Genomic DNA, 9,157 nt, shown 5'->3' on the forward strand with positions numbered 1-9,157 from the left:
GTCCTTTTATTCCCTTTGCCTATTTATTCCTAATGTTCCTTTTAAATGGTTCCTGTTATATTTCATTTACACCTTTTTAAACTACTCTGTGATATCTGTGATAGAATATGATACAAGAGATATGTGCTATTAAGATTAGGCCCATTTTGGGTACTGACATCTATAGTACTTAAGATTCTTAGGGAAATGAGAGAACAAATCCACTGAAAAGGGCACTCAAAGAGCTATGACGACTTAATAACATTATTTTTCTAATTTTCAGAAGGGGATGTGAACATGAACAAAACGCCAGAGAGACATATGAGGCTTACGCTGCACAACAGCATCAGGACCTAAGTGTTTGTGATGCCGGTCTCCACATTGATTCCTCCCGTCCCTACCTTGGAGCATCTCCAGATGCCTTGCTGTCCTGCTCCTGCTGTGGCGATGGTATTTTGGAAATCAAGTGCCCACACTGTGCCAAAGACACCGGAGTCCTCAGTGCCACTGAAAAGAAACATTTTTGCCATGAGAACACAGATGAACACATGCACTTAACAGAGATCATCAATACCACTACCAGGTGCCAGCCCAGTTGTTTGTGACGAGGCGTAAGTTTTGTGACTTCATGGTGTGGTCTACATCCAATTTTTTCGTACAGAGAATTTTGCCTGATGCTGACTTTTTTTACAGAAGCATTGCAGACTCACAAGAATTGGAGTAGTGGGGCGTTGTTCAAAACATGAAGTGAATTATAGAGTGTGGTCTAGACCTACTCTATTTGTAAAGTGTCTCGAACTCTTGTTATGATTTGATACTATAAATAAAATTGAATTTAGCTATTTAGTAAAATTTGCAAGTGCGTAATTCTACATACATTTAATATCCTTTTATAAAGGACAACAGCACGGTCAAAAGTTTGAGGGCTGGTTTATTTTACAAAAACATCTTTCAACATGTTTATAAAAGCCGACCTAAATGACATAATGTACACTCATATACAACTACTTTTATAACGTTTGTCCTGCATGTTTCAATTAAATACAAAGTGTGAATGTGTTGAGGAACTGACACATGACAATTTTAAGAGAACCATGGTCCCAGCCTATAACTATCCTGACACATCATCCATTTTCTATTTGTAAAGTAAATTCCTGTCAAATGACAAAAACAACCTCTGGATGGGAAAAGAGTAATTCTGCTCTGCTCTGTGTTGTTTTTCCGACAATGGCAGAGGAATCCTCTACATTAAAACACATACAAACTTGTACACAGTTTACCTGTCAGCATTTTAACCATTTTTATCCAGCTGCTAGCTAACGTTACCTGCTGTCAAGTGTAGTGTTAAATAGCAACAATGTTTACGTTGCCTCTAACGTAAGTTTATGAGCATCAGAGAGAAGCATAGACATTTAAGTGGCACCAAAATCTGCGTTGTTATTTGTGTCAGATACAGAGGACTCTGTTAGAGACGGCAGGGTGATCAGTGTATTTTTGACATTAAGCTAGCTACGTTTGTGAATGGGTAACGTTAGACTGCACAGCCCTATCACGCTAGCAGCTGGTACTTGCTCATTACATAGCTAGGTTACTCATGTTACAAATGACAATTGACAATTTGACTGGGTCTCCATCTGGGCATGGATGACGGTATGGTATTACACAAATGAAGTACACGTAACTGGGAAATACATGAATCTTACCTTGTAAAAAATGCTCGCTGCAAATCCTGGAGTACTTGGAGGGCTGATAGCAAAAACCCATCGCTGCCTTCTCTCCCCATCAAATGGTATTCGATAAAAATATATATTGGCTTTACCCTGTCTATAAGCACAGCCCACGTCACAACACAAAATAACCATTTTATTACGATTTTTTTATTTTATTAGGAGAACGAACACAAACACGTAGCCTACTCGTTTGGCTTGCCGTCAGCCTACAGAATAGCACTTCTGCCCAGTGTTGCCAACTATTTTCAAAGGAAAGTAGCTAACGCCTCCCCTAAAAGTCGCTAAATGTCGCTAGATGACGCCATACGTCAATTAGCATATTCATGATGTCATCGCGGCGTACTTGCATTCTGCCTGCCTAATGTTTTTTCTCATTAATATCATGCTCACATACTGTATTTTAATTTAATATAATATAATATAATATAATATAATATAATATAATATAATATAATATAATATAATATAATATAATATAATATATAGCCGAATGTCCAATAAAGCTGTACTCATTTACTATTTTTTTTTTTTTTCAGACAATAGAATGAGTAGCTATTGAATGACTATTTTTTATATGTTAGTTAGGGAAAGTTAGGAATTTTTTTGCCAATCTGCAAAAAAAATTCTTACCAATAGCTTTTTTTACCATGTGTTCCTATAGGTGTCTAGTAACACCTCACAATTTATCCACGGCCAAATCCTCGGGAAAACGCCTGGAGAGGCAATCAAAGTTGGGGTGCCCAGACGGCCTGGGTAAAAATAATGTTTTTTTTGTTTTGTTTTGTTTTCTATTACCTTTTGAGATATCTAACTAGGGTTTTTTAGGGGTGCCGAATCTATCCCAGCCATTAGTTTTGAGTAAAAATGACTCCAAGTCCATACAAAAACCACATAAAAATGGTTTTATTGAACAATTACAAAACAAAACTTACTAAATCGGTTTAAGGCGAGACACTACAGGTGAATAGAGTCAAATTTTTAACTAGCAGATATCACCATGAAACTTTCCCAGTTGATTACCTATATTAAGATGAGAAAAAAAAAAGTATTGCAAGTTTTCTGTAATTTAATGTTTAAATATGCAAATTAGGCCATATCTAATTAAATATGTGCTAATTTGCATATATTTTAAAAAACGAAATCTTAGTATTGGATAAAGCCAGGTTAAAAATTATTTGTTCATTGTGTTCACATATTAGATGGGACAAAAATTACAGAGGGATTTATGGATATCTACTTTTGTTATCCTGTAAATCCGAAAATACTGTCAATAGCCTTGGAATAAAATGTTATATAAATCAGGCTAGGAATAATATATTTACAAATCCCTCTGTATATGTCTTCATAATGTAACTAGGTACAAGACTGGAAAGTTTGGTGTATATAGGTGCTACTGAAGTGGAGATTTCAGACTTGGAGTATGAGAGAAAAGTCATTTTGAGAAAATGGGCTTTAAAGATTTATCATCAGCCAATGAGATTGCGCATTCAGCCCTTTTACTTTCACGATTGGTTGCTGATAAAAAGGAAATTACCATATTTCCAATGTGATTATTCCATTGTATGATCCAAAAATCTCAAAATTGACCAGTAAAAAAAACACGATGTTTTTGCCTGCCGTGTCTCGCCTTAAAATTTAACAAACCTCATCCAACTCCCCTACATCTCACTCACTCCTGCTATCATCTGGCTGGTTGATGTTCTGGCAAGAGTTACCATGACAGTTCCCACAAACAGAAATACGCTTGATGCCTTGCTTTTTACTGCAGCACATGAGAGTGTCACAGTCCCCTGCACAGTTGCAGCTGACAAACTTCAGAAGGTAGTGCAGTGAAATGGGATCTGTTGTAGGGACTGGTGCATAACCTTGTTCTCCTTGTTTCCATCCATACTCAAGGACATCCAGTGATGGACTTTGTAGCAGTAGCTGATCTTTGGTCTGGAGATATGCCCGCAGAGAGTGCTGTGCTGCAGCTCCTGTAGTCGGAGGCAGTTTCTCAGGCTTGATGCTCCCGGCTGCGACCCGCTTGCTGATGATATCAAATCTTATGATGTTTTATTAACAAAGTTCGGGAGGAGCACGTTCAAATAATTAAGTAATCAATCAACTCATCAAACAATTATCATGTCTACCCTATCAGCATGAGAGGAAGCATATATATATTCACTCTGTCAACTCATCTAACTTCCTTGACAGTTTTCAGCATCCCTCCACCACCCCGACTCCTCACTCATGGCTTGTTCTTTCACAGCCAGGAATACGGGGGGAGTACTCTGGGTTCGGGCCGAATACCGACCCCGGAGCCCTCTCCTCGGACAGCACGCCAAATACGCATTTATTCTATCTGACTTATTTGTAAGTGTGAACTCGTGAAAAGTCTTTAAAATCTTCAGGTGGATTTCCGCAGAATGTGAGCTTGAACAGTTCGCAGCCAGCTTTGATGATGTCACTTTTCTTGGCTCTGATGTCATTGAACACATCCATGGCCCCCTCTGCTTTGTCAGTCTTGCAGAGCTTGGTGAGCAAAGTTGGTATGCTAAACCCAGAAATTGCTGATACGGTATCGTAGCCAGAGAAGCTGTGTAGGAAGATCAGGTATTTACGGTATCTCTCCGGGATGGCCTTCCGGATCTTTCTGACATCGTAAGATGTGTCTTTAAGGTAGTTTGTGACGTCAGAAACAGCAGTGATTTCAAACCGCGTTTTTGAAACTGTCTTTAGTTCACTGCAGATCTTTTTCGACCTCACTCAGACCGTCACCACGGTCTTCCGTTGAATGACGCCATTCTTCCACCTATCTTTGAGAGGCAGAGGTTCACAAAGTACACAACTTCCTTACTTGAGTGAAAGTACAGATACTACTGGTCAAATATTACTCCGTTACAAGTAATAGTTCTAAAGACCGAGTTTTACTGAAGTAAAAGTACAGAAGTTTCAACAATGTCAGGTGACTGACCTTAGGGGTTGGCTACATAACATCCATGTAGCCAACCCCTAAGGTCAGTCACCTGACATTGTTGATATTAGGTCTTGAGCAGAGGTGGACAGTAACAAAGTACATTTACTTGAGTACTGTACTTTAGTACACTTTTTGAGTATCTGTACTTTACTTGAGTATTATTTTTTTATGGAAACTTTTTACTTCACTACATTTGAAAGACAAATATCATACTTTTTACTCCACAACATTTCTGTCAAGGCCCTTGAGTAGAAAGTAAGGGGATGATTTTGGTTGCAAGGGTTGCATTTCGGTTGGAAATGAAAGTCGGATTGACGTCAGAACTCGACTGATGTTGGTTTCTGACGTCAACCCGTCTGTCCAACATTGGAGATTAACGTCAATCTGCCGTTGGATTCTGACATCAACTTGATTTTCATTTTCAACTTTGGGTTTGGCCAAGCAGCCATTTGGGTGTCCGAAACCATTGTGGACGTTATTGAGTGCACTTATTCAATCTCACATTCAATCCCACTACTGGAACGGTGTTCTAGAAATAAATGAGATATTGATATGAGGGTAGGCAGGCATAGATTTAGAGGCATAAGGTACTGTAAGTATTACACACAACAATGCGACAATAATAAAACAATGCATTGACATTTACTTTTTACTTATAATACTTAAGTAATTTTAAAGACAAGAACTTCTGTAATTTTACTTCAGTAAAAATCGGTCTTTAGAACTTTTACTTGTAACGGAGTAATATTTGACCAGTAGTATCTGTACTTTCACTCAAGTAAGGAAGTTGTGTACTTTGTCCACCTCTGCCTCTCGGGGATAGGCGGAAGAATGGCGTCATTCAAGGGAAGACCATGGTGACGGTCTGAGTGAGGTCGAAAAAGATCTGCAGTGAACTAAAGACAGTTTCAAAAACGCAGTTTGAAATCACTGGTGTTTCTGACGTCACAAACTACCTTAAAGACACATCTTACGGTGTCAGAAAGATCCAGAAGGCCCTCCCGGAGAGATACCGTAAATACCTGATCTTCCTACACAGCTTCTCTGGCTACGATACCGTATCAGCAATTTATGGGTTTAGCAAACCAACTTTGCTCACCAAGCTCTGCAAGACTGACAAAGCAGAGGGGGCCATGGATGTGTTCAATGACATCAGAGCCAAGAAAAGTGACATCATCAAAGCTGGCTGCGAACTGTTCAAGCTCATATTCTGCGGAAATCCACCTGAAGATTTGAAAGACTTAAGATTTGATATCATCAGCAAGCGGGTCGCAGCCGGGAGAATCAAGCGTGAGAAACTGCCTCCGACTACAGGAGCTGCAGCACAGCACTCTCTGCGGGCATGTCTCCAGACCAGAGATCGGCTACTGCTACAAAGTCCATCACTGGATGTCCTTGAGTATGGATGGAAACAAGGAGAACAAGGTTATGCACCAGTCCCTACAACAGATCCCATTGCACTGCACTACCTTCTGAAGTTTGTCAGCTGCAACTGTGCAGAGGACTGTGACACTCTCAGGTGCTGCTGTAAAAAGCAAGGCATCAAGTGTATTTCTGTTTGTGGGAACTGTCATGGTAACTCTTGCCAGAACATCAACCAGCCAGATGATAGCAGGAGTGAGTGAGATGTAGGGGAGTTGGATGAGGTTTGTTAAATTTTAAGGCGAGACACGGCAGGCAAAAATTTTAAGGCGAGACACGGCAGCCAAAAACATCGTGTTTTTTTACTGGTCAATTTTGAGATTTTTGGATATATGTCTTCAATAACATGTCTTCTTTCAGACTTGTCGTGAATAAAAGTCTGAAATACACATTTAGGTCTTTTTTTTACTACACTTTGTCTGTTTGCGTCTGTAGATTTCTCATAAATTCAACAAAAGTTGGCGTTCTTAATCAACATGCTGCTCCGCAATCTCTGCCATCACCCTGTCATCACACACACCGTTAGGAAGCTCTCTCTCTCCTGTACAATGCTGTCGGATCCAAATATGGTAATTTCCTTTTTATCAGCAACCAATCGTGAAAGTAAAAGGGCTGAATGCGCAATCTCATTGGCTGATGATAAATCTTTAAAGCCCGTTTTCTCAAAATGACTTTTCTCTCATACTCCAAGTCCGAAATCTCCACTTCAGTAGCACCTATATACACCAAACTTTCCAGTCTTGTACCTAGTTATATTATGAAGACATATACAGAGGGATTTGTAAATATATTATTCCTAGCCTGATTTATATAACATTTTATTCCAAAAAACATGGCGGAAATCATTTTTTAAGGCTATTGGCAGTATTTTCGGATTTACAGAATAACAAAAGTAGATATCCATAAATCCCTCTGTAATTTTTGTCCCATCTAATATGTGAACACAATGAAAAAATAATTTTTAACCTGGCTTTATCCAATACTCATATTTCATGCAAATTAGTGCATATTTAATTAGATATTGCCTAATTTGCATATTTAAACATTAAATTACAGAAAACTTGCAATACATTTTTTTCTCATCTTAATATAGGTAATCAACTGGTAAAGTTTCATGGTCATATCTGCATAGTTAAAGATTTGACTATATTCACCTGTAGTGTCTCGCCTTAAACCGATTTAGTAAGTTTTGTTTTGTAATTGTTCAATAAAACCATTTTTATGTGGTTTTTGTATGGACTTGGAGTCATTTTTACTCAAAACTAATGGCTGGGATAGATTCGGCACCCCTAAAAACCCCTAGTTAGACATCTCAAAAGGTAATATTGAAAAAAATAAAAAAAAATCATTATTTTTACCCAGGCTGTCTGGGCACCCCAACTTTGCCTCTCCAGGTGTTTCCCCGAGGATTTGGCCGTGGATAAATTGGGAGGGGTTACTAGACACCTATAGGAACATATGGTAAAAAAATCTATTGGTAAGAATTTTTTTTGCAGATTGGCAAAAAAAATTCCTAACTTTCCCTAACTATGTGTAAAATTATCAGAATTGAGAGAGTTTGGGAACTGGGTGAACTAAAGCACTGTGATAGTGAGTATTACCAGAGACAATTTATATAAGAGACATGCCACTTTCTCAATCCTCAATAGAACTATATAAGGAAAACCCGTAACGGCAAAGATGTATGAACATGTCCCGCCCCTCCCGCTGGAAAGCCAATCATCTGCTTTTAACAGTCAAGCCGCGAAACATTTAAACCTATCGTCTGGTTCCACTGACGCATGCGCACAGTTGAGGTTTTGCGACAGCGGAGATGATTTGGGGACAGCGAGTTGCTGTGTGTGCAAGATCAGTGACAGGGCGCATATTTAACTGAAAGAACCATATGGAAAGGACAAGCAGAGAGGGAGAGCCCCGGTCGCGCGCACGCACACTCTCTTTCTCTCTTTCCGAAGCCAGGCGAAAGTGTAAACAAGACTTCACCGTCTCCAAATTAAGCGATGTCTTGCTCTCTCTCTCTCTCGCACGCATATTAATCAAAATAAAACAACATGATGGTAAAAGGTCGGAAGACCAAAGTTTCATTGTAACGAGGTTTAGATGTTACGGGAAGAAGGAGGCGGGAACCGGCGAACATTCAACAATATTTAATAACAAAATACACAAATACAATAATAAAAGTAAAAGCCAGCAGCCCCTCACGGACGACTGCTGGCGACACAAACAGAAACAAAACATGAACTAAAAATCAGGCCTGTCCTCTCTCGCTCTTCACTGTCGTCGCTCCTCCTTTATGCCTCCGCTCCTCCGTGAGAGATGCGAGACCGGTGCGTCTCACAGGTGTAGCTCATCACAATTACGCCACCGATCTCGCGCCGTCCTCCCACGGCCCTCGACCTCGTCCTGCTCGCCACATTCATGTTGGAGCATTCGGAGATTTTTTTTCCCCTGAATTACCGCTGGGTGTGAATTGTGCTAAAATACGTTGCCTTATCTTCTCTGAAATGCGTTCCGCACATTCAGCTGACATAAAATTACTCTCTAAATAAATGAAAAAACCTATCCAGTGATGTAATGTTTTCTGTGTTGACACTAACCTTGTGGGATGTCCATGTCCTAACTGCTGGGATAATCACACAACCGTATGACACGTCCAATTCGCGAACTAATGATTCATTTGAACCGATTCATTTTAATGAATAGTTAAAACAACTGATCTATACAATACATTGTTATTACTGATAAAGTGCAAACCTGCTTATATTTAAATAAAGGAGAACAATATTGACATTGAATATGCACAACACCGGCATTCTGGATAGAGACGTAAATGAAGTTGGTGTCGTGAACCCTTGCGCATGTGTAGTAAAAGTATAACCTGTGGGGAAAAAGGCGTTTTAAACCTTATTTTGGGGCAAAGTCATCAAACTTTTTCAGCGATTTTTATCATATTTTACTGCTGTTTCTATACATGCAGTTTTTATGTCCCAGTGAGCAGTGAAAGTGCAGTTCTGACTCTCTGCCCATTCATTTAGATAGGAGCCTGGTCTTGTTAGTCCGAAATAGC

Source organism: Scardinius erythrophthalmus (assembly GCF_964197995.2).
Source record: "Scardinius erythrophthalmus genome assembly, chromosome: 17".
Lineage (NCBI taxonomy): Eukaryota > Metazoa > Chordata > Actinopteri > Cypriniformes > Leuciscidae > Scardinius > Scardinius erythrophthalmus.